Genomic DNA, 5460 nt, shown 5'->3' on the forward strand with positions numbered 1-5460 from the left:
GGCCGCGGCCGCTCCGCACCGAACGGCCGCCGCGCGAGGGACGCCGCAGGGCAGCGCCGGTGCGACCCGAGAGCCGCCAGCCGCGCGGCACCGCCGCCATCTCCATTCCCTCAGCGTCTCCCCGTCCAACCTCAGCCCCGCCGTCCCCTCAGCTCTCCCCCTCGCACCCTCTCAGCCTGAATAACGGCTCGGCGAGGGATGGCTCCTCTGGAGGAGCCCCGGCGCAGGACTGGGACGGCCGGCTGCCTCCTGTGGGCGCCTCTGGGGGAGAGAGAAACCCCGCGGGTTGCTCCTGCAGAAAGGAGGAGAAAGCGGGTGTCGATGGGAGCGGGAGAGATGTCGCTTCTGCCCTGAAAGTCCACACGCCGTTCTGGTCTCTCCCAGTGCAGGGCAGATTTAGTAGAGTTAAAATGAGGCCGTGACGTGGTGGCCGTGGTTCCCTCCTGCAGAAATAAGCGCTAGGAGGTGACCTTTGGCGGCGTGGGGGCAGCTGGAGGTGTTGGTCTGTGCCCGGCTCAGAGGTGTTGGGGTTGGGGTCACCTCAGAGCAGAACAGGCAGGTAAAGCAGGGAACGGGGCAAGCAGTGATCTTGAGGAGGGCTGGGAGACAGTGCTGCCTCTCTGCCAGAGCATTATTTCTCCATCCTGAGCAGATGGAGCACATTTGTCCTCATTCTGAGTTGTAGCAACAGTGGGAATGAGCACCGTCAGCATATTGCATACTGCCAGCTTTCTCACACACAGACCTGGGCCGTGGAAGAGTGGCTTTAAGCAGTGCGCGATGGCACACAGCTCGCCAGCTCCTCCCACCCGTGTGGAGGTGACACATCTTCCCAGGCCTTTGCCTTTTTGTATCTTCAGTAACGATTTGTAATTTATCCTCTGGAGAATCGCATGACGTTGCTAGGTGTAAACAGCGCTAACTTGACCCTGCACGTGAACTTGAAAATCAAGAAAAAGCCCACAAGACAATTTCCCATCTTGTCTCCTGTGTTACATTGGTGAAATTACTTAAAGCTTCTCTTCTTCCCCTCTGTAGCTGCGCTGCAAGAAGACCTCAAAGGCCTGATGTTGGGAAAGGAGTGGTTTTATGGTGTTATCCGTAACTCAGGCCGTACTCAGCAATATGTAGCTCGTAACTAAAATGCAGAGAATGAGTCCCTGTAACTAAGAAGTCCCTTCAAAGTGTTTCCTCCAGTACTTTGTAGATGAGCCCATAGCTGCAAAACAGATGACTTTTTAACGATGGAATGTTTTTTCATCAGCATCCAGAGTGCTGCATGCTCCAGGCAAAGCCAGGGCTTGCACCTTTTGGTGCCTCACAGCTCATGCCAGGTCACACGAGACGATTTCACAGCAGATGCAGCAGGAGGGAAGCATGAAGGAAACAGCTTCATAGCTCTCGGGTAGCTGTGTCACACGATGGGAGTGTCCTTGACTCACCAAGCAAGCCTGGCGACCAGGAGGAGGTAAGAATCCCCTTCGGTCGCTGGGTGGATCAGGCTCTGATCTTTGTCTTTGAGCAAAGGTGTTTCTGGGGAGCACTGGAGGTTTTTTCTCGCTTGAAACAGATCAGTAATAACGAACTGCTGCTCAGTAGGAAGTGTGGATCAGTTGCAAGCTGTTGGTCAGTGCGAGGTCTGCATTGTCAGCTGGCAGCTGGTCTGGCCTTCTCAGCCAGCCTTGATGCTGCTTCCTCCCCTCATCTCTCCTTTCCTGCATGCTTTCAATCTCCCCTCCAGCCTTCACTCAACACCTGCCTTGTCACCCTTCCAACCCCACACATACTTCAGTTTTTCTTCCCCACACGAGCATTGCCCTGGATGCCTTTGCAGCCATTTTATAAGAAATGCAAATGTAAAGAAAATTGGCTTTTTCTTTCTTTTTTTTTTTAATCATAAATGAAACTACATTGTTCTTGCATTTTCTTGGTATATGTTCTTGATAAACAAATACACCATTCTCTGTTGCTCATTTTTGTACAGCATGACTGCTTTATAGAAGAGTAACAGGAAGCACTTTATTGCCTGAGTACGAAATGGGGTCACAGCCACATAAGGGAAGTGGCACTTGTGACACTGAGCATTTTATCCCCGGACACGTGAGGCACACAAGCGGCCCCCAACCCAGGCTGACCCAGCACCCCCCGCTCAGTGGCCAGGCCAGCAGGCCCAGCTTTTCCATCCCGAAGGCTGACATGGGCTCAAAGCGTGTTTTCAGTGAGAAAAGACGCTGCCATGTCAGTAAAAACTGCACTTGCATCGCCGTGCTGGAGACTGAAGTTGTGTAACTAACCTGGACTTTGTGAGACCGAAGAAGTGTGCTGCCATCAGCAACTTTTTTTTTCCTTTTTGTTTTCAGAACAGACTGGGACTGCATGCAGCAGTTTTCTCTTAAGGACAATTTGCCATATTTACCACTATTAGCTTCTGAGATACCACAGTACCCACAGTACCACAGACTGGACTGTAACACAGTTAGCACTGATGGAAGTGCGCCATTTGGGGAGAGTGTTTTACTACTACTGTCTGTTCCACTGCAAATGGAAGGGTCGGAAACACATCAAACACACCTCAGAAAGCCTGCATCCTCCTTGTCTGTCTCTCACTTCAAACTGTTTCCTGTTCAGTACTTGCAGGGTTCACTAGAAGGCCATCTATCACATTCTTGCTTTTTTTCCTCTTTTATAACGGAGGCTTAACATGTCTCTTCACATCCGCTGCAGTTTTAGCATTATCTATTAATGGCTTAGCGACTGAATACTACCCAGCCATCACAAGCTTGACCTGACTTCTCACTACACCTAAATCTGTGTTTATTTTGTTCAGTGGCTGATGAGATATTATGGTACATCATAAGCAGTTCCGGTTGTTAATTTGCTAAGAATTCACGGCAGTTACTACACTGATAGGGGAAGGCTTTGATCTCACTGTTTGTGCTGGGTTTAGACACATTTCAGCATGCACACATAGATTACTTCAGGCTGAACATGTTGGCAAATTGTGGCTTTATATTCTCAAAGTGATAACGCTTTGTTCTGCGCTCAGCACTCATGGATGTGCAGCATCCCTGCTGGCACGGCCAGCCTGACAGCACAAGTTCCAAGTATCTCAAGCAAAGTGTTCACAGAGCTCTGAATGCACTCGGGGCAGTTCTGCTCAAGTACTGTTCCATCTGGCCGTGAGATGCCAGAAGAGCCATCCAGCAGCCAGCCCTTCCTGCACAGCCAGATGGCACGGAAACATTAAGAGCAGAGCCTGGAAGTTAATCTGTGGGGTTGTTGGTTTGGTTTTTTTTTTATTACAGAAACAGCATTCGTCATTTACATCCAGAAACATTGCCTTCAAAGGCGATCTTCCTTTGTGTGACTGTTTCAGGAGCAATGCATGGTTTTTAAATGTGACAAGCTATCTTTCTGCTAATATTTCTGATGCACAAACCGTGTAGGCACCTGTCTGACCTGAACACTTCACAAGAGACCAGTTCAACGCCCCGGATGCTTTAAATTGAAGACAGACTTTCTAAAAGATTCACTCCAGCTCCCCAGCAGACTGGCAGGATACCCACGTCATCCCTGGCAGGGCAGGTTGACTTATCAAAGCAGCCCCCAGCTGCCATTCTGCAGCCAGGAACACAACCAGCCACCAGGTACAGAGGTGGAATGGGCAGGGATGAGCTCACCAGAGAACACAGGAGGAACATTGATGCTCCTCAACTGGAACTCAGGCACTGATCCAGCTATGCAGAAGCCAGTAAAACCATCCCACCCCTAGGGATGCTCAAAGCTAATGCAGCTTAAGAGGCAAAAGTGGTACAAACACGTTGGTGAAAAGCCAGCAAATCCTCCCCAGCAGCTCTTCTTCGGAAGAAAAAAATTCCTCACTGAGTCATTAAGGGAGAGACTGGAGGGCGTTGCTGTCCTGGGGAGCCATGGGTTTGCTTGGTAAAGAGCACAGGGCTTTGGAGAAGATCACGACATAGAGTGCTTTGTGTCCTAGCCATGATTATTTGTGAGAAGGAATACCAAATTCCTAACATATCTTAACCAAGGGACAGGGCTGCAAGCAACAACTAGGGAAACGTTCAGCCAGAACGCATCACAAATGAAATAATGGGTCCAGACGCAGCAGCACTAATATAGAGATTTTATTTCAACTGTATTGAGTTGTACAGCACATTTTGTTTGTCACAATGCTATAGAACTGATTTTAGAGTTTTTGGCCAGCACATTGTGACGCTGAAACTCACAAGAGCTAAAAGCAGTTTGGACTAATGGCCTGAACGGAAGGGCCAGGAGTACCTAGTTTCTGGCTTCCTTATTGCTTGCAGTCATTCCAACACGTGTAAAACAGGAGCAGATTCTTCTGCCAGCCCAATGGTCACTCTTCCACGTCTGGCAATGACTGCAAGGTACAAGGCAGGGGAGAATCTGAAGCAAGGTGCCTTCTCGTCCCAAAGCCATATTGGTTGTTCCCAGTATGGAAAAGAAGCAGAGTCCAAGTAGGTACAGGGTCTTCAGGTGATGCTAGCTCGGTTTGCACTACTGGGACTTACAAAACCAGAGGCTGACATATCAAAGTGCAGGAAAGGGTCACTGTTCCATTCCCTCTGATGGAGATGACAAACCATCAGCAAAAGTCTGGGAGGTCACAACAGCGTAAAGTACTTTGCCTTGTTTGACCAAATGCCCTCACAGCTCCTCCCTCCAACCATATGAGGTCCCAGCTCATGATGCAGGCATTTCCATGTCTTTGGGAAGAAAACCTACATTTCTGGAAAGAAATGCCCCACATTCAAACTCTTTTCCTCACTAATACCTGCAGATATCTTGGAAAGGAGGCAGGATGGAAACTCCCCCAGAGATCTAGCAATGAAACTGAAGCTCACCCAAAGCCATCTTCTCTTTCAAAATCTTTCTTACTTTCTAAACCCAGTTACTTTTCTTTTTTGGAATGAGTTGGGATTCCTGCTCTCTAGTTTAAGGAACAAGCAGAGAGGCAATTACAAGTTGGCAACTCTGAACTCTGACCACTGTACAGGAGACAAAAAAAAAGGAAGTCAAATTCAAGAGGCATTTTAGGTAGCACTGGGGCAAACCAGAGATATTGTTTCCACCACTGAACAGATGCCACGTGTCATGTTTATCACTGTAGCTTGGTTGTACATCCTGAAGTGAAAAGCACAGGCTGTAGTGTCTGTGTCAGCCAGTGTCTTTCCCCACCTCCATTTTGGTATCAATGCTTCATTCTCCCTTTTTCGGGTTACATTAAGTGCACAGAAATATATAGCAGCATTTGGACTGAAACCCTCACATACACCAGACAGCACATTCCAGGAGGTAAAACAACATATTATGGCCTATACCCTCAAGGTATCAAGTTTTCAGGATACAGAGCAGTAGGAAGTGGAGAGCTGAGGGCAGAGAAGGGGAGGAGGAGCAACACAGGAACGCGAGTTCTGT

This window comes from Tetrao urogallus, assembly GCF_951394365.1.
Source record: "Tetrao urogallus genome assembly, chromosome: 20".
Classification (NCBI taxonomy): Eukaryota; Metazoa; Chordata; class Aves; order Galliformes; family Phasianidae; genus Tetrao; species Tetrao urogallus.